The sequence below is a fragment of the Marmota marmota genome, unplaced genomic scaffold (assembly GCF_001458135.2).
Source record: "Marmota marmota marmota unplaced genomic scaffold, marMar, whole genome shotgun sequence".
Classification (NCBI taxonomy): Eukaryota; Metazoa; Chordata; class Mammalia; order Rodentia; family Sciuridae; genus Marmota; species Marmota marmota.
This window is the reverse complement of record NW_026000037.1, coordinates 21,411,228-21,435,926: the sequence shown is the minus strand read 5'-3', so window position 1 is coordinate 21,435,926 and position 24,699 is coordinate 21,411,228. Positions and strand designations below refer to the sequence as shown.

Here is a 24,699-nt window from a genome sequence, read left to right as displayed (position 1 = left end):
TGCTTGCTTTTCTATTTGTATATTTATTGTGGTACTGGGGATTGGACCTAGGGGGCTGAGCTATACCTGCAGACATTTATTTTTCCACATAGGGTCTCACCAAGTTGTCCAGGCCGGCCTAGAACTTTCCATCCTCTTGCCCAGGCCTTCCCAGGAGCTGGGATCACAGGTGGGGTCCTTCCTGGGAGACTGCTTCCATTCATTTGGATGGACATTAATTCGTACTTTTGAGCACTCATTATCATTCACCTATTATTCCTTCACTCTGAAGTTTACTTATCCATTCCTTTCCCTCTTGATTCGTTGATTCATCAGTTCACGAAAGTCACATTTCACAGAACTCCTCATTTTTCCTAACACCTCCTTTCTTCCGTCCTCTCCGGGGGCGCCCTTGCTCAGCCAGGACTGTGCAGCGGCGAGGATTGAGCACTAGAGGGCGCTCGCGGCACGCGCATCTCCGCAGGCGCGCCCAGGCTCTGCGATGCTACAGATAAAGAACCCAATTATATTCCGGTCGGAGCATTTAGCCATCCCATTCCTTTCGCTCCTCGCTGCACCGATGGGGAAACAGAGGTCGGGAGAACCGATGTGGCTTGCCCAGGGTCACCGGGCGAGTAAGGGGCTGAATGGAAGAGGAAGAAAGGAGGTGGGGACTTATGCGCATTGCACGATGACCTCAGGGCCACCAGGGGAGAAGGGGTGGCTGGCCGGGCATGTCCCAGAGCCTAAAGGTGGCTGTTGCAGTCGGGATGAACTTCTTTCCGAGGACGGGGCAGGAGGGGGAAGATTCAGCGGCCTACCCCTGGCCTCCCTGCGGACCCTGCGGGGATGAGGATGGAGGGCTCGGTGCCCTCCGCATTCCCAGCCCCTCATCTCCCACCCTGCCGTGGCCCCGGGCGGACCAGCAATGCTATCCCTATTTAACTGTAGAGGCGCCTGAGAACCCCAAAGTGGAGCAGTTTGCCCAAGGATGCGCAGGGGAAAAGCAGCCTGCACCCGAACCTTCCCAACCACGCCTCCAGGATTCAGGTGGAGGGCTGGTGGAGATCTCCCACAGGTCAGGTCCGGGCTTGATGCGAGTCCCCAGGAGCGGTGACCCGGACAGGCAACGCCGTCCTAAGCTTCCCCGCGGGCCCCTCCCTCCTGGGAATCTCTAAAGCGGGAGGGACCCCGCGGAAGAGCAGGCTAGTGACTGTGGCGGCTGGGACAGCCTGCGGGGGAGGGGTTGGGCTGGGGGATCCTCAAGTGGCTGCCGGGTTCTTGGCCTCTTGTCAGCTTGTCTCACTGTGAAATGGGTCAGAGTTTTTCTATCCGGATCGCTTTGTCCCAAGTCAAGTGAAATGACAGGGTGAACAGACTTGGGAATCCAAAGCTGCGCACCACTCTGTTCTTGTCTTTGGGAAAGTCCAGGAAGGGCTGGGATGGAGCCTTGGTCTTGTGCCTGAAGTGGGGTTCTCCATGTGCTCAACCGCGGGTGCTGTTGAATCCCCATGGGACTTGGGCCCAGCTCAGTCTTCCACAATCTTGCCTTTCTTTGGGCTTCATGTTAGGCGGTGCTCCATTGGGGCGTCTCAGCCCACCTGCATACTGGCTTCTGCTGCTCTCTCCATGATCCCCTCCAATCCTAGGTCTGCCTCTGGCTCATGGGGCTCCTCGTTCTGAGTATCACAAGATCCTTGCCTCTCCACCTGCTGCAGGTCAGTCCACTTCACTGCTGACCTGGAAAATAGAAAGCTATGGGGACACTCCTACCTAAAACCTTCCCAACTCCTATGCCTTCTGCTGTCAACTTAACCCCTTGAAGTAATCTCCATGATAAGGTCTTTAATCTTAGCTCTGGAGTCACAGCCCTAATCACCTGAGAGCATCCACACATGCACCTGCTCACACTTGTGCACATACACCCATACATATGTACAAATGTCCGACACACATTCCATCCTCCCTCCCCCAAACTTGTGCGCACACCCACTTATGTGCATGGCCACACATAACACATTTGTGCTCTTATAATTTGTTTTGAACTCACTTTCCCCACCCTTGTGTGTCTGATTCCTTGAGTTTTAGGACTCTCCCTCATCACCTTCTCCAGGAAGCTGCCTAGACCATCCATTTGTTAGGTGTCTTCACCTGGGTCCCTTCCCTGTCCCTATTGATTCGCATGAATCTGCTCCTGATTGTCTCTTGTCTCTTGCAGAATATGGTGTACTTACTGAAGGCAGGGCCACATCTCTTCTCTTTTTTGCCCTGCAGCAGAGAAGGCTCTCAAAGGAGCCAATAAGGAAAGCCATAACATCCATCAAATGGAAAAGTCCTCCCAAAGAAAACTGTCAGCTGGAGGGACACTCCAGAGCGACGTGGCTCCAGAACATTCTGGGAGTTCACTGTGTCTGTAGACAGAACTGCTTCCATAAGACAGACTAGATAGGGCAGTAGTTATAGTGACTTCACAGAGTGGGTTAAAATATGAGCAGTTTACATTACACTTGCCTTTCAAGTCCATGGTGATAGGCAGGTTCACTGCTCTCCACAGTCGCTATTGCGCAGCTGATAAAGAGGCCTAATGTCATCAAACATGGCCTGCCAGTGTCATGACAGATCACCTCCCTGGAGAGACTCACCTGGCATGCTCCTTATTTTGGACCATGCTCATGGTCCATAGTTAGTCACATGGCTGCATTCTAACTTCCAGGGGCCAAGAGGTGCTGCCCTGCCATATGCTGGCATATATGACAACTTGGAAAATTTGACCAGCACTGTAAAATGACAACCACTGCTCATGTTTCACCAGGAAATCCAGGAAAAGGGTCTTAGGGAAGACTTCAAAGTGATACAAGCCAGCTATACCAGTAGCACTCTTGTCCTTCCATTAGCCCTCCTCCTACCCACTAAGCCATCTACCAAGAATAAGGATTATAAAGTAAGAACAGGTCCTGGGACAAAAGACATCAATTCTGCTGGTGTATGTGTGCATGTCGGTATGTGTAAGTGTGTGCATATAAGTATATGTGTGTGTGTACACCAGTGAGTTTATGTATGTAGGTGTGTATGCATGTGCAAGTGAGCATATGTTAATAAATGTGTTCACATGAGATGTACATTCAGGTAAATGTGTATGTGTATGTATGAAAGAGTTTGTGTGTGCCTGTGTGTGCATACATCTGAGTGAGTGTGTGTGTTTATTGGGAGCAGTGCTGCTGTATATAATGGGCCAATAGTTCTCCTAATTGCCACCACTGTGTGCCAGGCTCTGCTGTAGATGCTGTGAATACATTGTTTCATAATCCCCACCAACACTGAAAAAATTAGCACTGACACCTGTGTATAGAGGGGAACTGAAACTCTAGGTGATTGGCTTGCCCAGAAGCACTGGGATCCTGTCTCCCTACACCTGGTTCTGCAACTACTGCCCTTCACATAAAATTCCATCTGGCATTTTGCTATTAGCCTCTTGTTTCCTGGGACGGGCTCAAGGATCTTAGACATTTTTATTGCTTTCCAGAGTTGAGGGTCCATGGTGATATATTCACCTTTGTCTCCCCAGCCCAAGGACAATCTTTGGTTCTTTGTTCTTATTTGGTCAATTTGAATTCCCCTAATCTGGTTTCTATGATTTAATAGGTAAGCCATGAAGTTCCAATGAGTGTCTCAAAGTTGGTGAAGTCGTTTGGTCCAAGAGGAAAGCCCTGTGTCATCAGAGAGGAACCAAACTGGGTCATGCATAGCCTGACATGGGTTGGAGCTTGTATCCAGCTGGGTGGTCCTGGACCATCTAGAGTGTGTGTGGTGTGGGCATGGCCTGGCTGGGTGTTGGGCATGCACACATAGACCTTGCTGGACTCAATTCCTTCCAAAACCCTTATGCAGTCCTGGCTTGTACCATCCTAACTACCCAATCCAGGAAGGGCATGGTACCCGATTCGCTCAATTGCTGTTACCCCCCACATTCAATGACAAATCCCATTGATTGCTTCTTTATCATCGCCCCGTCCCTTCCCTCCTCAGTTCTCTACTCTGAGCTCCCACAGCAGCCCTCTGGGTGTCTTTCTTTGTATTGTCATCTTTGCTTCCCAACTGCTTTTCCCAAGGCCACTCCAGTCAGCCCCAAATTCTCTTCCAATGTCAAACAGCAGGCTTCTTCAAGGGGACCTTTCTCAACTTGGGGTTTCTTTCATTGCTGTCCAATTTAAACCTCTTTACTCCATTTAGGAAACCCTTTTTAAGTGCCTCTCATGTGCCAAGTCCCTGGAGCTCCCCTTCAGGATGAAGCCTAAGCCCACAAGGGAATGTCCTTGTGTCCCTGTGGAGGTGGTGGAAATGTCTTGCCCACATGCTACTTCCTGGCCACCTGAGACCTCTTGTCAGAGCTCTGATCCTCTGAGGTCCTTGTCCCTTCTGGCCACTGTAACCTGCTGTTTGATGTTGGAGGCATGCCCCTGTCTCCGAGTCTGCCTTTCACCTGTTCTCCATGGTGTTGGTTTTCACCCTGATGGCTCACCTGATACAGGTTTCCTTAGTCTCCTCTTCTCTGGAAGCCATCTCTGGGGGGTCAGATCAGCTGCTCATGCCCCACATCACTCTGGAATCTTGCTATACTGGGAACCCTTTGCCTCCAAATCCCTCCTCAGCTCCTCTCCTCCCACACTGCTGTCTCTCAGCAGTTTTAGAACCTCCGGTCTAGGCCCTCCTCTGCATCCTCCCCAGGATGCCTCCCCTTCCTGTCTTTTTGTTTTTCCTGATCCAGTTTAAGTTTCTTGATGCATGGCCTGGTTCCCCATAGCTTTTTATCTGCTTTCTCTTCCCCTGCCTCTGCCTTGCCAAGTGCTGCTATGCAAGCACATAGTAGGACAGGTTGATTGAGTGACCTTGAGTGGGGCCCCGTATCAGGCCAGCAAGTATGATTGCACGGGGGACACTGGCTTGGTGTCATTGTTTCTCACCATCTCCCACTCCTAACCCTCCAGCAAGTCTTGATTCTGACTTACAGCAGGCTAAACCGAGTATGGTAACCAAGGGTGACAGATTTGTCACAGTAGAGAAAAAACAGCCCTGCTGGAAAATCATCTAATTAGAAGCTGCTGTTTGCTGAGAAATCTCGATGGCCCCCAAGGAAGAGAACACTGGGGAAAACAGATCCAGAGGAATTTAGGAAGATACTGAGAAAATCTGTGAGAGGTAGACCTAATAGGGTAGCAGTCAGAGCCACCATCAGAAGTTCCAGGGGACATGTGAGAGAGAAAGCAGCTAGGAACGGGTATGCATGAGATTATCTTGAGAAAGGGTGAGAAAGAGGAAGAGAAATAGGCCCATGAGTCCCTAGCATTTAAGAAGGAGGCAGAGAAGGGATGGGCAAAGGAGTACAATGAGAGCCGGAGACACAGATTTTCAAGGAGACAAGGGGCGTAGCTAACAGCTACGTAGCAGGGGGCGTAGCTAACCACCTATTGTGGTTTAGATGAGAGGTGTCCCCCAAAAGCTTACATATGAGACAATGCAAGAAGGATTAGAGGAGAAATGATTGGATTAAAAAAAGAAATGATTGGATTATGAGAACTTCAACCCAATCGATGAATTAATCACCTGATGGAATTCATTGAGTGGTAATTGAAGGCAGGTAGGGTGTGGCTGGAGGAGGTGGAGCATTGGCGACATGGCTTTGGGGTCTATATGTGTATTTGGTGAGTGGAGTCTCTCTCTCTCTGCTTCCTGATCATCAAATAAGCTGCTTCTCTCCACCACACTATTCTGCCCTGTTGGTCTGCCTCACCTTGAGTCTCGAGGCATGAAGCCTGTTGTCTATGGACTGAGACCTCTGAAACTGTGAGCCCCCTACAAACTTTTCCTCCTCTACAGTTGTTCTGGTCAGGTCTTTCAGTCACAGCAGTGAGAAAGCTGACTGAAACACCACCCAGTACCCCAGGTGAAAAACCACGTTTTCCAGCTTCCCAGCATGTAAGAACGGCCAATAAGATGTAAATATAATCATTAGAGAGGGTTTATGGGAAATCCTTTGGCCTTTCCCTTGTTCTTTCTTCCTGTTCTTGGGGACTTGGATGTGATCTCTGAAGCTGCTGCTGCAGTCTTGGACTGTTTGTTTAGAGGAGTAAAACGGAGGAGGGCAGAGGAGAAAGGTGAAGGGGGTCGAGTCTCTAATGATCATGGAGCGTCCCAGCACTTTGGATCACCCACCTCTGAGGCTCCATTTCTGTAAAAGAAGGTTAATCATCTGTCTTGTCAAAGCCATTTCAGTTGGACGGTTACTAGCAGCTGGGGACATGGTCTGTGGTGGCTTAAAGGTCCCAGGCTTACCTGGCTGTGCAGGTCACGGTGATCAGGAAGCTGTGGGACACCTGGTAAGCCCTGGGCGGCAGGGAGAGGGGCAGAATGCAGTCATCTGAGGGGTGGTCAGCAAAGGAGGATGGGGTAGGGGTCCATGAGAGTTGGCCACATTTTCATGACTTGGGAAAGCATTAGGACCATGGTAGGGACAATGTGAACCACCAGCCCTATGTGTATGGTTTACTCTCCCAGGGACCTTGAACCAATTTCTTCACCCTCTGATCTCAGTTTCCCCCAAATAGCAATAACGCCTACAAATAGCTATTTAGGGATGGAATGAGGTAACATGGTCATACAGCCCCTCAAACATCCCAGGGACTTTGCTGCCCTTGGGGACCAGTAGAGACCTGCCATACAAGGCTGTTAGTCTTCTCCTTTGCACACCCAGACACATACCTGCTCCAGATGGCATGATGGGCCAAGCTCTAAAGTGACCGTTGAGAAACTTTTCAAAGGGAATTTGTCTGTTTAATTTATTTTCTGGGAAGACTCAAGTTCTTAACATAGAATAAAAATTATTCCAGGAGTGACCGTGCCTTTCTAGTTCCCTCACCATGAGAGGTACAGTGGACAGGACAGGTCCAGGCTCTCCTACCTGGGAAGGCCTGGGGAACAGGAAAGGGCTGAACTGGACTGTCTATAGGGTCAGTGTGACCATGACCAGTGCTTCAGGTGGGTGTCCGGAAGAAACAGGGCAGGCCCTTATGTCCATGGCCTCCCAAGGGCTGGGCAGGAGAAAGGGAGAGTAGAGGGAGCGCCCCAGGTGCTCTCAGCAGCCATTCCCCTGAAGTGCTGGACTGGAGCATTGTCCTTACCATGTCCCTGTCCTCCATTTGATCTGCCAACCCTGAGAGGAAGGTGTGGTCAAATGGTGGTTTGGGGCTTTGCCAAGTGAAGCCACCTAAAGAGACAGAACAAGTTTCTAGAAGAGTCAGGATCTGAGCCCTCATCTGATTCCAGGTCTGTGTGTTTTCCTGAGTCCTACTGCATGCTGCTGTCCCCAAGAGAACCCCAGAGGTCCCCAAGAGCAGCATCCTACTGATAAGGAAGTGGGATTCTCTCCCCACTTCAGGACAGCTCTCACCCCCATTTAGAAAACCAAAGCACTCACTATTGAGATCTCACAGAAAGAGGGAGGGGCGGGGCGAGGAAATTCAGGAGCATCAACTGCTGGGAAGGAAAATGTTTCCATTTAATTTCTCATATAATAGTCATGCACCATGTGGAGATAATGCCTGGAAAGCTGGGTAATCACCTGAAACCTACACCGCAAGATGGCGCGGAATTACTAGGCCCTGCTGTCTCTTAATGGTCGATGAGCAACACCTTGTGATTTGGGTATTAAAGGTCTGACTGGTTCCATCTGAGTGAGTCCTGCTCCCCAGGGCTGCTTCTTGCCAGGCCACTGGAGGTTCCTTGCTGATTTCTTGCTGGCCTTCCTTGTCCTACTCTGGAACAGGCACAAAATCCCAATGTGGAATATAGGTCCCAGACTCTCTGCAAACTGAGAGCCCAGACTGCCCAGAGCCACATCCAGGGGACGGTGTAATACTGAGAAACCTGGAGGGGGAGGAGTGTGGAGGGCTGGGTCAGATCTTCCAGAAAAAGGAAGCTTATCCCTCTCAACAGAGCTGCATCTCCATCTGAATGCAGTTCACTGGTGCAGTCACATACATTGTCTCCAAAGGGGCTGGTGATACTTTAATATAGTAACAGGAGCAGTTTTCATTTGTGGCAATTCCTGTTTTTAAATTTAGAATACTAACCTCAGTCCATGAAATTAGACCTTGAAATTGAGATGTTTTGGGTGCTCCTTAGTGGAGAGGAGACTATTGTGGACCAGAGGAAGGCATGCTCAACTGTGAGTTCTGAGGGTTGGAGGATCAACAGCACTTCAGAGGGACTGGAAGTTTCTGGTGAAGAAGGACCTGGGGCTGGACCTGGGAAAAGGCTCAGGGAGATGGTGAGTTCCTTGAGTCCCATCTTACCACACCTCCCAATCTGATACAGACTTGGCAGTGAGAGGGTTGAGATGGCCTGAGAAAACCCACGTTCCAAAATAAGGTAGGAGAAAACCACAGCTTTTCAGGTTCCTGAGATGCAGGTACTTGCTGGCGAGAGAGAGGACAATGTAGGGAGGACAGCCAGGGGCCCAGGTAAGATTGTATCCTCAGTTGGTGCCAGAGAGGTGACCAGAAAAGATAGGCCAGGTACTAAGCATTTCAGTGGCTGCTCATGGACACTGAGGTCACTGGCTAAGCACCAGATGGTATTCATAGCCCTTCAGGGACCAGCTACCACCCTCATAAAAAATGCAGGAAGAGGCTGGGAACGGTGGCGCATGCCTATAATCCCAGTGGCTCGGGAGGCTGAGGCAGGAGGATCATGAGTTCAAAACCAGCCTCAGCAAAAACGAGGTGCTAAGCAACTCAGTGAAACCCTGTCTCTAAATCAAATACAAAATAAGGCTGGAGTTGTGGCTCAGTGTTGAGTACTCTTGAGTTCAATCCTGGGTACCCTCCCCCACCCCCCAAAAAAAAGGAATTGGGAAGAAAACCAGACAGACGGCGGTGTGTGCATGTGGGGAATCCTCATATGCATAAAAGGCATTTGGTTAAATTTCTAGAATCAGCAGAATGGGGCTTGAAGTAGAAATTATGTTCAATCATGGAAAAGATTAGAAAAAGTAATTTTTTTTCCACATCCAAATTTTTAGAACAAAAAAAAAATTTTAAAAAAGATATACATTCCACATCTTAGAAGCTACCTCCCAGATGTCTGTGGTATCTGAGAGACCTTGGAGGTCAAGGTAGGCTGGGCTTAACTCACCTCTTACCTCCCCACCTGGCTGCCAGTGAGAAGTCTTTGAGCTTCTCCAGGTGACTGCAGTTCAGCCTTCCCTCTAAGTTGTTATGTTGAGGCATTTCTTTAAATAGAATGCTTGCTGTTAGAATCTTAAAAACACTTTTTTTTTGCCTCGTTTTATTTACTTACACCTTCACACAGTATAACACAGACACACACCACATAATATTTTGGTCAGCTGCACCCATGACTGTGGTTCTATGAGAATATAACGGAGCTGAGAAGTTCCTATCTTGTAGCGATGCTGTAGCGTTGGCAACATCACAGCAAAAGGCATTCCTCACATGTTTGTGTGATGTTGGTGTAAAGAAAACTACTGCACCACCAGGTGATTCAAAGTCCAGCCCATACAAGTACATGGGTGCACACACTTAATAATCAGTGGCTCTGTTGCTGGTTGCTGTATTTACTATCTTATCCTATCCTGTACATCATTATTTTAGCATGCACTCCTTCTATGTATACAAGAAAAAGTTTTCTGTATGCCGTGTGACATCACAGCATCCTCATACATCTTGTGTTTATTGCCTCTCTTGATTGTATCATTTTATCTTGCACATGATTTAATCTCATACTGTTTTGCTCATCATGGTCCTAAGAGTGATAGGCTGCCTCGTATTTTTGCCATATAGCCTCAGGGTAGGCTCCACCATGTAGGTTTGTGTAATATAGTTTACCATGTTTGCACAATGATGGAATCAACTGAAAATGCGTTTCTTAGACTGTGTTCCCATTGTTGAGTGATGCATATCTGAAATTTTACAAGGAGATTTTTTTTAAAATACATTGCTTTCTTCCTAGTTCAAAGAACAAGAATGCGTCCCACAGAAATGATTCCTTAATGCTATGCTCATTCCTGCTGTTTCCGCCGTATTTTGGGATACCTAGAAGAAAGAGAAGGACAATGTACCCTGCTTGGATGCTCAGTATTGGCCTCAGGGTAGCTGGGCTATTCCAGGTCTGCCCCTGCAGGCAGGTCCATCTCTGGCCACACCCACCCCACTGCTTAGGGTGAATCTGGAGAGCTTGCCATTGGAGCCTGGTGCAGGGTGGTGGCTAGTTTTATCCTTATTTATTACTACCTGGGAATAAATGAAGGCTATCAGAGGAAACCAAAGAAGCAAGATTCCTTCAGGTTTAAAAAAGAGACATTATAAACCCCTTAGGAAGCTGAAATCATTTTTAGCCATTTATTTCAATTTTATACAGTACCCATTGACTCCCTGTTATAAAAGATGAGAATATCAGCACCATTTATAATTTTTCTCTGTCTAGTCAGCCTCCTAATAGCTTGCCATGGTTATTTGTTCTAATGTTTCTGGACATATAGCATCTGTGTTCTATTCTATAAGCAGAGTTCCTGTGTGGTTTAATAGTAGCTATAGATATAAGCAGATTTGTTGCGCCCACTATTTCTTCCAAATCATTGTTTCTCCATTCTTGAATTATTTATTATCATCCCTCTCTTATTTAGGGAGAGGGGAAAGACTGGGTTTGATAGGCTCTGTTTCTCGTTCCACGTTTGCATAGTCAACTCATTGCCCAAGTGATGAAAGAAACTTCCTGGCTTCTGCACTCAAATGGAGTCTCCCCTGGATGTTAAGATCCACTGTTTCCTGCCCAGGTTGCTTCCTTGTTTCTGACACCACTGTTACTGTGGAGAAATTTGAGGCCAGATTGGTATTTTTTACCTTTATCTTTCTACTTTGTTTTCTGTCAGGATGGCAGAAGAGTTTTTTTTTTTTTTTTTTCTCCAGTGCTATGGATTGAATCCAGGGATGCCTAACCTCTGAACTACATCCCCAGTCCTTTTATTTCGAGACAAGATCTCACTAAGTTGCTGATACTGCCCTCAAACTTGTGATCTTCCTGCCGCATCCTCCTGAGTTGCTGGGATGATTATGGGAGTGTGCCACCATGCCTGGCTATTCTCTAATTTTAATAGTTACCTAAGGAATAAGACATTTCAACATGATGAACTTTATGTAAAAATTTCCTTAGTTAGAATATACATTTTTTTAGCATATGGATTTTTTTCCCATTGTTCAAATTCAGAAATTTTCCTCTTTTGGAAGGATGATGTTATCCTTTCCACAGGTTGGGACATGTTTTGAATCTTTAATTTTTTTAGATTATTATTTTTTTAGTTGTAGATGGGCATAATACCTTTATTTTGTTTATTTATTTATTTTTTTGTGGTGCTGAGGATCAAACCCAGTGCCTCATCCGTGTGAGGCAAGTGCTCTACCATTGAGCCACAATGCCCGCCCTTTTTTGATTCTTTTTGTGTGTTTTCTCTCATCATTATCCCTCTGTCCTCTATTTTCTATTTGTATTCATTATCCAATCACTTAACCTCATTGAGCCTCAGTTTCCTCACATTATAGTTAAGATAATATACCTTTCTAAGGGGGAAGCCCCCAGGATTAAAATAATTAACATGTATAAATCTCTTGACACTGTGCTCAGCCCATGGAAGTCATATAAAAATGATCATGATTTTCACTAGTATGGATTTTATTATTATTATTTCTCATTGTAAAGTGGTTAGTTACAAGAACTCTGGAGCCAGACTGCCACTGTGTGTGACCTTGGGCCAGGTGCTGAACTTCTCTGTGTCTTGTTGTCCTCCTTTGCAAAATAGAGATGATAAATGTCCTTGTCTCAGGATTATTATGGGAATGAGTCTTTAATATTAGTAACTTATTTAGAAAGTACTAGAATACAATAAATGTCATATATGTTGTTAAATAAACATCCACTCGAGCCTTTTTTTTTTTTTTCTGCAGGGAACAAATTATTTTCAGTAATGCTCATCCTTTTTCTTGCTGTTCCTAATATATTATTAGGTCTGTAATACTGCTGTTTTGATATTAGTTTGCTCCTGTATACCTAGAGTCTCTTTTTTTCCACTTCATTCTGTTTTATCATCCTGTCACTGAGCTCTCTTGTTCTACACTTTATGCCCTTTTATGGTGCTCTTTAAAGCAATTGGGGAACATTTCATTTTGCTCCTAGGAGGATGTTTTCTTCTAGGTTGAGTTCTTTGTTCTTCATGCTGTGTTCCTTTTCTTCATTGTTATTATTATTGTGTTGTGTGTGTGTGTGTGTGTGTGTGTGTGTGAGAGAGAGAGAGAGAGAGAGAGAGAGAGAGAGAGAGAGAGGTTGTCTGAGGGTCTGTTGTCTGTGGAGGGGGGGAGGGGTTGTCTGTGGGTCTGTTGTCTGTGTAATTGAATCTTTTCATCTTGGCTCCTGTCCAGACAGCATCGTCCAGAACTTTCACCTGTTCTGATTAGTATGAAGATGACATTTCTCTGTTATCTGAGACCTGGTCTTTCCCCTCTTAGCGCCTCTGTTTTGTTGGGTCTCTGCAACCAGAGGGCGTGATGGAGGAGCACTGTGTCTAGGAGAAGTCCTGGCTGGGCTGGAGCTGCCGTCAGGGGGCTGATATTGACACTGAGGCCAACACCTGTTTGGGGGGTGCTCCCCATTGCCATGAGGGGGGCTTCAGATCTTTACTGACAGCCCAGTCACCAGCAAATACATCTGCTTTTCCACAAAAAGAAATCATGAGATGCCCATCCCTTCAGCCCTAGGGTATTGATCAGGGTTCTCTAGAGGAACAGAAGCAACTGGACCTGTATATATATNGTGTGTGTACACATATATGTGTTGTTATATATATATATATATATATATATATATATATATATGATTATAAAAGGGGATTTATTAGATTGGCTTACACGATAGTCCCCCCAGTGGTTGTCTGCAGGCTGGAAAGCTGGAGGAACCAGTAGGTGGTCAGTCCAGGAATATGGAGCCTCAGAATAAGAGGGACCAATGGTGCAACCCCAGTGGGAGACTGAAGGTCTGGGGACTCCCTGGAGAATCACTGGTGAGAGTCCACACTGGCAGAGGGAAGGAGCTGGAGACCGATATCCACAGGGGATGGAGGAAGTCAGAGACACAGTGGAAGCACCTGCTGGAGAAGTATGGTGCTTGTGTGCTCTGCTGCTTCCTCCTCCTCTTGCTTTATGCTCCATCTTGCCCCCAGCCTGTTGGCCAATACCACCCAAATTCAGGGTGGGCCTCCTCTCAATTTGCTGTCCCACATGCCACTCACATCTAGAAACACCATCAATCCTCCAAGAAGTCTCTTAATCCTAGGCATCTCTCAGTCCAATCAAGTTGACAATTCAGACTAACCATCACCCTACTTTGCCCACTCTAGGTTTGAGGGTATTGGCAAGAATTTTCAGGATTTTGCAGACTGGCTTGTGTTTATCTGGGGTGGGGTAGGTTAGACATGCTGTGGTAGGCAGCTTCCCACTTGGGATGTATAAAGCACTAGTCTGAATCCCATTCCCCCTTCAATTGCTGTTGGTGTAACTTGTTTTTGAGGGAATGAGACCTTTAATTTATGCTTTCACTGTATTTTTTTTTCTTTTAAATGACAAGTTAGTTTTATTTCATTTTTCTCCAACTTCATCAAGGCATAGTTAAAGGTTAAAAATTGTATACATATTCATATCTGTGGATTCTGGATCTACGGATTCAACCAACCTTGGATTCAAAATATTATAATATTCAAAATATCATTCACATGTACAGATTTTTCTTAATGCTACCCTTTTTTAAACATGATAGGTAACAGCTACTTATATAGCATTTACATCACATTTTGAATCATGAATATTCTAGAGATGATTTAAAGTATACGGAATGATGTGCATAGGTAACATGCAAACGCTGTGCTATTTTATATAGAAGATTTGCATGTCTACAGATGCCCTGGAACCAATCCCTCATGGAAACCAAAGGAGAACTATATTTTTAAGTGGTGTAGCTTGGTCAATCAATACATGTGTATGTTGGACTTTCTGTAGATTTTGCTTTTGTTAGGAATTGGGCAGGGATACCCTGCAGCACATTTGTTATCAAGAACTTTAGCTGGAAATTGCTGCCTTTTGATGAATCTTTCCCCCTTTTTTGTCACTGCCTCCCCAACAATCTTTAAAAGACCACTACATTATCAGATCTATGGGACAAGCCAGGAAAGTGCCTCTGGAACTTGAATAAGGGTTTTAAAATGTAGCTAATATATGTTCTCCCCTTCTTCTCCCCTGACTTAATGAAGCACAGCAGTCTCCCCCAAACCGGGTTGATTCCAAAGCACTCCTGAATTTGCAGAGAAATATAAATCCTCTCAACTGTCTCAAGGGTTTGAGGACAGCGAGGGTCAGGTTGGCTAATTTTAATTATATTTGGTTAGCATGTCTTGAAGCCTATAAATCTAAATGCCAATAAATTAATATATCACTCTGTGTGCCTCCCAGCCACAGCATTAAATCAGCTGTGCCAAGAGTGCCGCATAGAATAGGCCAAACCCCCAGAAGCTCAGGCATTTCAATTTCACTGTATTAATCTGTCATTAATAGAGCCCTGAAGTCCCTGTGTCACATGCATGACCATGCACAACTGGAACTTGCTGAGTATGAGCTCGGCCCACTCCACTCTTGGCTTATGCTCAGCTACCCTTGCCCCAAAGCCTTCATGATTAATGATAAGCCATTGGTCTCCATGAACCTGGCTTGGTTCAAGGAGTGGGCAGCCTCCTTTGCATAGGATATTAGAATTAGGCTGAAGACAGGTGCCTCTAGCCTTTAAGCTTTGACATCAGGAAAGATTTAAAACCCTGGCTTGTATAATCAGGCTGGGAGAGCCTTGCCCATTAGCAGGTATATGCAATGCTATAGCTACATGGGACAAACAGTACCAGTTCATGACCGGTGACATGGTAGATTGGTGGTTCATGGTAAAGCCTTTGATCTCCATTAAGATCCAGGAGTAGGCCAGGAAGTCTTTATGAAAAGGAGAATAGTTTTCTATAGATATTTTCAAGGTTTTGCTCCCAAATCCTAAGGTACTCATGTATGGGATCTGCCAAAGGTCCCAAATAGCATCCCTTTAACAGTGTAAATTTTTGGTTCCTGACACCTCAAGTTGAAACAGGTGGCCCAAGTGGCTGAAATGTTTTTTTTTTTTTTTTGTACCAGGGATTGAACCTGGGGTGCTTAATTACTGAGCCACATCCCTAACCCTTTTTATATATTGTTTTGAGACAGGGTCTCAGTAAGTTTCTTAGGGCCTTGCTAAGTTTCTGAGGCTGGTCGTGAACTACAGATCCTCCTGCCTCTGCCTCCAGAGTCACTGGGATTATAGGTATGTGCCACCATGCCCCCTGGCAGAGAATTTTTAACAACAGCATGGACCTATTGTAGAGCCTTCTCTTGTCCTGGGCTCTACTCAAAACTAGTAGGTTTTGGGGGGTATTCAGTAAATGCAACGGAGTAACTTACTCAAATGGAGAACATGTTGCCTCCAAAATTCAAGTCCTCCACGATTCATTAGGTATTGCACCTCTTGTTTTGTTGCTGGAAGGACTGAATACAGCAATATGCCCTTCACATTCATGGGTTGTCTCAATGCACCCTAAATCACTGTACTTCCAACAAGTCACACCAAAGTAGAAGGACATTGAATTTTGTGGGATTTATTTTTCACTCTCTATCACATAAATGTTTTACCAATGTGCTTCTTGTTCATTAGGTCCAATAGGAGCAATGCTATTAATGTAATAGACTAATCTTATGTCCTTTTTGAAGAAAAAGGTGACCAATACCCTGCAGTCTCAACTATGAGATAAGACTGGAGAACAGTGAAAGTGCATTGCTGGTCTTGCCAGCTAAAAGCAAACTGCTTCTGCTGGTCCTGACTAATGTGCAAAGAGGCAACAAAGTATTTGCCAGATCAAGAGCTGAAGAGCTGGTCTGAAGGGATGTGTTTGTTTACCTTAGCAACAAAATTGCATCTGGAATCACAGTTGTAACTGAAGTTACCACCTTGGTCAAACTGATGGTAATCCACGGTCATCCTCTTGGATCTGTCTTCCACACAGGCCAAATGGGCGAGTTGAACAAGGATGTGGTAAGAATAATCACCTCTGTATGTCCCATGTCCTCTCCAGGAGTGTGAAATTGCTACTGGTTCGCTATTTTGTAGGTAAAGGCAGTTACAATGCTTCCACTTGGTTTTTCCCACCATAATAGCTGTCACTCCATAGTTTAGGGAACCTGATTCTGAGGGTTGCTGAATATGCATATGCAATCAAGCCTTCCTGAACTAGTGCAATAATCACAGGGTGCTGTGAGATGGACCTGAGCTAAATCTCTATCAATCACCTGACTTCCATAAGCCCCTACTCTGATTAAAGGGCCACAGGGATATTTGGGGTCTTCTGGAATTACTATCAGTTCAGAGCCAGTTTCCAGTAACCCCTGAAAGGACTATTTCCTTTTCCTCAATGCACAGTTGCCCCCGTGAATGGCTGTAGCTTCCTTTGCGGGAGGTCTGGAAGAAAAATTAACAGTGCAAATTTTTGACAGTATAATAGGGTCCTTCCTTTAGGAGACCTGACCTCTGCATCATTCAAATTGCATTTAAGTCCACTTCATTTAAAGGGCTCTGGATTATTTAACTCAGCTTGCCCAGGAATTGGTGGATTTGCTCACCTTCTGTTTTGGTGACCCAAGTCAAACTCTGTTGATTGGGCTTAGAGTTCTGTTCCTACAGATCTGATGGTAATTTACTAGGCTGTGCTTTTGTTTCTTTTCCAGGGATACTGTGACCAGGTGGCCTGTGCCATAGGTCCCTGTGAATTGGGCTTTTACGATTGCTGCATTGGTTCTGCTGCCCATTGCAATGGTTTAAGCCTGGAGGAGGCTTATCCATGACCTGGCCCTTGACTTCCCTTTCCTCTCCCTGTCTTAAACTCTGGGCTCCAACAACACCAAAGGGAATGGACCTTATGTTCTCCCTTAGTCAGGCCACTTCTCACCTCTGGGCCTTTACTGGTGCCATACATTTAGCCCAAAATGTTCTACCCCGTCTCTATGATTCCACTCAGTGGGAGGAGCCTGCCTCTTCTTCAAGACTTCCTCTATATTTTCCTGGCCCCACAATTTCCCCCTGTGTTTGGAACTTGTCTGTTTTCTTGTTTCTTCCTGTATAGGTTGTGAATTCCTAGAGGAAAGGCCTGTGTGTGACTCATTTTTGCATCCTAGTACAGGACTTGGCTCTTAACTAGCAGTCAGTGACTGTTTATTCAATGCAAGTGTGATTTTACACTCTGGGGCTGAAAGTGTCTGGAAGATGCATTTGACCGCTCTCTGACCCACCAGTTTGGGAGGGGGGGAGATGTACATGTTCAAGTGCATTCCTATGGGTTTAGCTGAGATGTAAAAGACGCATCCACCAGTTTCTCTTAACACTCCTTTCATTTTGCATATGCAGTCAGGGAGACTCAGGGCTTGGCGTACCCTTCATAATTTTTTTGTTCATTTATTTATTTAACTTTTGACAGGCTGTGCTGTCTGTCAACAGGGCTCTGTATAAATTGTTCTAATTTATAAGCCATTTCCACTAGCTGAGGTGAGGGCATGAGGATAGTGGAGAGGCAGCTCTGTGGCTTGTAAGGTTGTTTGTGTTCAGGTAGAGTGTCAGGGAGGGGCTGGTCCTCTGGCTAGTGCATGGGATCTGTTCTGGGCAGAAACTTTAATTAAAAGCAAAAAGTTGGCACTTCTGGGTTTCACAACTTCCCCCAGCTCTGCTCTGCAGCTCCCGGAAACTCCTGCATCAAGCAGTGAATTATTCAACAGGACAAGGCAAGTAAACAAAGATGCAGAAGAATTCACCTCAGCCCCATTATGTGGAGGTGAACAGAGAAACCACAGTGGCAAAAAGCAAAAACTTAGTGCAGAAACAAGATTATTTACAATGCTAATTATGTTTTTAATGAACCATGTCTAACCAGAAGCAAAAACATCAGAGTGTGTTCTTCATACTATTTTTATTAGTCTACTGCTTTATTTATCTATGCTCTCATTAGGAGCTATTAATGTGGCATACCTACTTACTTATTTACTAATTTTTAACAACTGAGTGATTTACTGTTATTTTTAAGGCTACATATTGAATGTTATTTCACAACAACATATGCCTTTATTATTATGTTGGATTAGAAATTAAATTTATAAAATTGCTTTCAGTGTTCAGCTCCAAAAATTGCATCAAGGTGGCAGGAATATTTTTTATCTTTGGGGGGTTGTTTTAGCCAGTTTTTCTGTCACTGTGACCAATAGACCTGACAAGAACTCATAGAGGAGGAAAAATTTATATATTGCTCATGATTTCAGAGATCTCAGTCCCTAGATGGGCAATTCCATTGCTCTGGGCCTGATGTAAGGTGGAACATCCTGGTGGGAGGGCATGGTAGAGAAAGCATCTCAGGACATGAGAGCCATGAAGAAGCAGAGAGTAAACTCCATTCATCAGAGACAAAATATAAACCCCAAAGGCACACCCCTGTGACCCACCTCCTCAAGCCACATCCTACCTGCTTACGGTTACCATTAAATTAATCCATCGTGAATTAATGCACTGATTAGGTTAAGACTCTCATAACCCAATTGTTTCACCTCTTCCTTGCATTGTCTCAAACATGAGATTTTGGGGGACACCACAAATCCAAACCATAACAGGAGCAAATTGATATTCCTATTTCAGTTTACTAAAAGGCAGAAGGTTTATTCCTGAGATTGTTTCAGTGAAGAGATGTGTTAGAATATGGAGTGGAAGCTCTTTTTCCAAATTCCACATTCTCCCTTCACCTCCTTCCTTTCCTAGAAGATTTGGAGTCACTCTCTCCTATCTTGCTGCACTGTGGCTCATGTTGAGCCAGAATTTGAGTGGGTGATGTGGCTGGCTGAGAGAAGGGGACCAGACAGATACTTGTGTGATGGCTTAAAGGAAAGCCAGTGGACAAATGGATCCTTCTGAATATTGTAAATATTTCTAATGCCCTGGCAATTGAAATAAACTTCTCATTCTTCCCTTTGAATTAGTATCCATGTTTATGCTAGTGTCTCTACTTTTGAAGCTCTTTAACAAACAGATCCTCTACATGAGAAATGGTCTTTTCTCAAACACTTCTATGTTATACCCTGATTTTATTTATGTTACTTTTATATACAGTATTTCACCATATAATCATTGCCACCACATCAAGGTATATTCATGAGTATTTCATGTATCCTAATCTTGCACCACACACAGATTAGTAATATAATTTTTAAGTAATACCACCACAATTTTTAAAAATAAAACCTTCACATAGGGTCACACCTCACATGTTTTTGCAAAAATCAAATATAAAAAGACATAAAATCTGCAACAGTCATGTGGTGAAATATGGTACTTTATCTCTCCAGATAACCAGCTACATGTTTGCAAGATTCATGATGGATTGTCTCTGTATTACTCATATAATTATTGCTAGAACAATAACTGTGGGTCTTACATATGTTTAACAAGTGAATAAATGAAATCCATAAAGATCTCAGGCCTTAATATTCTGTAAAAAGCAATACCATGTGTTGCGTATTTATTTTTAACCTAACAATTAGCTGGGAGACAAAGAAGCAGACACAAGTATATTTATTACTTTTGTTAGGAATAAGTAACGTTACTATAATAGGCAAAGAGCGCTTTATAGTGGTAGCCATCATCAACTGAATGTGTAAAGAAAGAATAGTGTTGAGATGTGGTAAATAACTGGTTTGGCTTTGTCCAAAGCTGGTCCTAGAACATTGTGGGAGCCAAGAAAATGGTATGAGATCAGAGGAAGAAGAACTTATGGTAAGCCCACAGCCACTCAGTTTTTGCATAGATCCAAATGGCCAACTTAACTAATACCCTAATATTCTGAATAGAACTGGTACGATGTTGTGGGGGTGCTATTGAGAAGGCTCCAGAAAAACAAAATTTTTTTAGACTTAGAATAGGTTTAACAAAGACCTATGAATAAGAAACAATCAAAGTTTCAAAAAGCTCAAACTGGGAAAGGAGAGTAGAAGTGTTACCTACCAGAGGATTCTAAGTGGCCCTGTGGCTCCTAGGACAGGGCCTGGGTATCCTAGAACCCTGGATCAGCTTGGGGGTCAAGGCTGACCTTGTAAGGAAGACAGCATGTTCATGGAGGATTGAAGAGGAAGTATTAGGGAGAAGGACATCCTGGGGGCAGGGAAGAGTGCATGGTAAGTCAGGTAAGTGTGTGTGTGTGTGTGTGTGTGTGTGTGTGTGTGTGTGAATGTGCATGGGGGCAGGTGGGGAGAGAGAAAATCTGAGGACTTCGTTTAGTATTGTTAGTGATGGGATATGTAATATTTTGTCCTCAAAGAGAACACACTTGGGTACTTCCATTCGTCTTTATAAGAGTTGGCCTGAAACTTACAAGAACATATCACAAATATTACATTCAGTCATTCAACACATATTTATCATTTGACTATCATATTCAAGGCCTTGCTCTAGGACTGAGGGAAAAGGAGGTGGATAGGCCCCAAACCCCCTGACTGCATGGGCTTACATTTTGTGAAAAAATAAAAACAAAACAAACAAAAATCAACAGATAATAAACAATGCAAATGAGTAAAATGCAGGCTGGGTGGTGGCTCAGTGGTAGAGTGCTTGCCTACCATTTGTGAGGCACTGGGTTCGATCCTCAGAACCACATTAAAAAAAAAAAAAAGAAAAAAAAATGAAGGTATTATGTCCATCTACAATGAAAAATGTTAAAAAAAAATTGAGTAAAATGTGTACAAAGTCAGTGGCCAGGATTAAAAAGAAAAGGAGAGTGAAAGTGTGAGGGCCAGCCAGGACTGCTGCTTTGAACAGGGCGGCAGAGAAGACACCCTGTGACACTGAAGTTAGGAGCTGAAGGACGTAGCATTGTTTGGCCAATGTCCCTGGGACACTATCCCAGGCCCATATCCCTCCCAGACTCCCCAGCTCTGAGCCCTGGTTCTGAATGGTCTTGACATGCTGCAGGTCTTCTCTCTATTCCACATGAGGCTTATATTGCAGGCCATCCCTCCCTACAGTGTTTCCCACTATATGTGCCCATTACTAAGAGAGAAAGTCGTGAGTGGGCTTTGCTCTGCCACGTGACCTGGCTTCCAGGCCTTATCAGGAGGTTCCTGATTTGGGCCTCTGGTCTTCCCAGCCACCAGCATAATTCAGCCTGGAGTTGTACAGATTCATGGAAGTTTCTGTGCTTGCTGGAAATTTTTATACTTGTGCAGAACTCTTGAAATGTTGGTAGTAGGACTGAGCCACAGTGAAATCTAGTAGGATGTCCGTAGCTGTCTGAGGCTGGTGAAGACTCTGTTGGACAATGCAGACCCAGACTTACACCCTGGTAGCCATGGGGTAGACCTGGTGTGCTGGTGCAGGGGGAGGTTTGCAGCTCCAGTTCTCACCCCTGTCAAGGGCTCCCCACCCAGTGAGGGTCAAATTATTGGAACACACAAACACACACACCCCTCTATAATAAGCACTAATCCTCAGAGACGTTTCAGTAGAGGCCCCTAAGATGAAAGGCTGCCAGCGCCACATGAAGCCACAGCTCAGCATTCATCTACTGATTCTCTCTGCTGCCCTCTCTCATTCCTGCTGCAAAATGGGATATGTCTTCTTTTTTTTATTGGTTGTTCAAAACATTACAGAGCTCTTGACATATCATTTTTCATACATTAGATTCAAGTGGGTTATGAACTCCCATTTTTACCCCAAATACAGATTGCAGAATCACATCGGTTACACATCCACATTTTTACATAATGCCCTATTAGTAACTGTTGAATTCTGCTACCTTTCCTATCCTCTACTGTCCCCCCTCCCCTCCCCTCCCATCTTCTCTCTCTACCCCATCCACTGTAATTCATTTCTCTCCTTGTTTATTTTCCCATTTCCCTCACAACCTCTTATATGTAATTTTGTATAACAATGAGGGTCTCCTTCCATTTCCATGCAATTTCCCTTTTCTCTCCCTTTCCCTCCCACCTCATGTCTCTGTTTAATGTTAATCTTTTCCTCCTACTCTTCCTCCCTGCTCTGTTCTTAGTTGCTCTCATTATATCAAAGAAGACATTTGGCATTTGTTTTTTAGGGATTGGCTAGCTTCACTTAGCATAATCTGCTCTAGTGCCATCCATTTCCCTGCAAATTCCATGATTTTGTCATTTTTTAGTGCTGCGTAATACTCCATGGTGTATAAATGCCACATTTTTTTTATCCATTCATCTATTGAAGGGCATCTGGGTTGGTTCCACAGTCTAGCTATTGTGAATTGTGCTGCTATGAACATCAATGTGGCAGTATCCCTGTAGTATGCTCTTTCAAGGTCTTCAGGGAATAGTCCGAGAAGGGCAATAGCTGGGTCAAATGGTGGTTCCATTCCCAGCTTTCCCAGGAATCTCCATACTGCTTTCCAAATTGGCCGCACCAATTTGCAGTCCCACCAGCAATGTACAAGAGTACCCTTTTCCCCACATCCTCACCAGCACTTGTTGTACTTTGATTCATAATGATTGCCAATCTTACTGGAATGACATGGTATCTTAGGGTGGTTTTGATTTGCATTTCTCTGACTGCTAGAGATGGTGAGCATTTTTTCATGTACTTGTTGATTGACTGTATGTCCTCCTCTGAGAAGTGTCTGTTCAGGTCCTAGGCCCATTTGTTGATTGGGTTATTTGATATCTTATTGTCTAATTTTTTGAGTTCTTTGTATACTCTGGATATTAGGGCTCTATCTGAAGTGTGAGGAGTAAAAATTTGTTCCCAGGATGTAGGCTCCCTATTTACCTCTCTTATTGTTTCTCTTGCTGAGAAAAAACTTTTTAGTTTAAGTAAGTCCCATTTGTTGATTCTTGTTATTAACTCTTGTGCTATGGGTGTCCTATTAAGGAATTTGGAGCCCGACGCCACAATATGTAAATCGGAGCCAACTTTTTGTTCTATCAGGTGCAGAGTCTCTGATTTGATATCAAGCTCTTTGATCCATTTTGAGTTAACTTTTGTGCATGGTGAGAGAAAGAGATTCAGTTTCATTTTGTTGCATATGGATTTCCAATTTTCCCAGCACCATTTGTTGAAGATGCTATCCTTCCTCCATTGCATGCTTTTAGCCCCTTTATCAAATATAAGATAGTTGTAGTTTTGTGGATTGGTTTCTGTGTCCTCTATTCTGTACCATTGGTCCACCCGCCTGTTTTGGTACCAGTACCATGCTGTTTTTGTTACTATTGCTCTGTAGTATAGTTTGAAATCTGGTATCGCTATACCGCCTGATTCACACTTCCTGCTTAGAGTTGCTTTTGCTATTCTGGGTCTTTTATTTTTTCATATGAATTTCATTATTGCTTTATCTATTTCTACAAGAAATGCCATTGGGATTTTGATTGGCATTGCATTAAACCTATAGAGAACTTTTGGTAATATCGCCATTTTGTTGATGTTAGTTCTGCCTATCCATGAACAGGGTATATTTTTCCATCTTCTAAGATCTTCTTCTATTTCTCTCTTTAGGGTTCTGTAGTTTTCATTGTATAAATCTTTCACCTCTTTTGTTAGGTTGATTCCCAAGTATTTTATTTTTTTTTGAGGATATTGTGAATGGGGTGTTTTTCCTCATTTCAGTTTCAGAAGTTTTGTCACTGATATACAGAAATGCCTTTGATTTATGCGTGTTCATTTTATATCCTGCCACTTTTCTGAATTCATTTATTAGTTCTAGTAGTTTCTTTGTAGACCCTTTTGGGTCTTCTAGGTATAGAATCTCATGTCATCCGGAAATAGTGATAATTTAAGTTCTTCTTTTCCTATTTTTATGCCTTTAATTTCTTTTGTCTGTCTAATGGCTCTGGCTAGTATTTCAAGAACTAAATTGAATAGAAGTGGTGAGAGGGGGCATCCCTGTCTTGTTCCAGATTTTAGAGGGAATGCCTTCAGTTTTTCTCCATTTAGAATGATGCTAGCCTGAGGCTTAGCATATATAGCTTTTACAATGTTGAGGTAAGTTCCTGTTATCCCTAGTTTTTCTAGTGTTTTGAACATAAAGGGATGCTGTACTTTGTCCAATGCTTTTTCTGCATCTATCGAGATGATCATGTGGTTCTTATCATTAAGTCTATTGATGTGGTGAATAACATTTATTGATTTCCATATATTGAACCAGCCTTGCATCCCAGGGATGAATCCTACTTGATCATGGTGCACAATTTTTTTGATATGCTTTTGTATTCGATTCGCCAGGATTTTATTGAGGATTTTTGCATCTAGGTTCATTAGAGATATTGGTCTGTAGTTTTCTTTCTTTGAAGTGTCTTTGTCTGGTTTCAGGATCAGGGTGATGTTAGCCTCATAGAATGAATTTGGAAGAGCTCCTTCTTTTTCTATTTCTTGAAATAACTTGAAAAGTATTGGTATTAATTCTTCTTTGAAGAATTAAAGAAGAGGAATTGAAATACAGCTCCCAAAACTCTGCTGTATAACCATCCGGTCCAGGGCTTTTCTTGGTTGGTAGTCTTTTGA

General features: G+C 44.1%; 1 long non-coding RNA gene across 1 annotated transcript in view; it reads left to right on the top strand.

Annotated features, from left to right (window-relative positions):
• The first annotated feature begins 324 nt into the window (after positions 1–324).
• LOC125619363 overlaps positions 325–24,699 on the top strand; it is a 37,917-nt gene continuing 13,542 nt past the window's right edge. The window contains exon 1 of the long non-coding RNA XR_007350868.1: positions 325–646. This is a non-coding gene — a long non-coding RNA (uncharacterized LOC125619363). The remainder of the gene's footprint in view (positions 647–24,699) is intronic.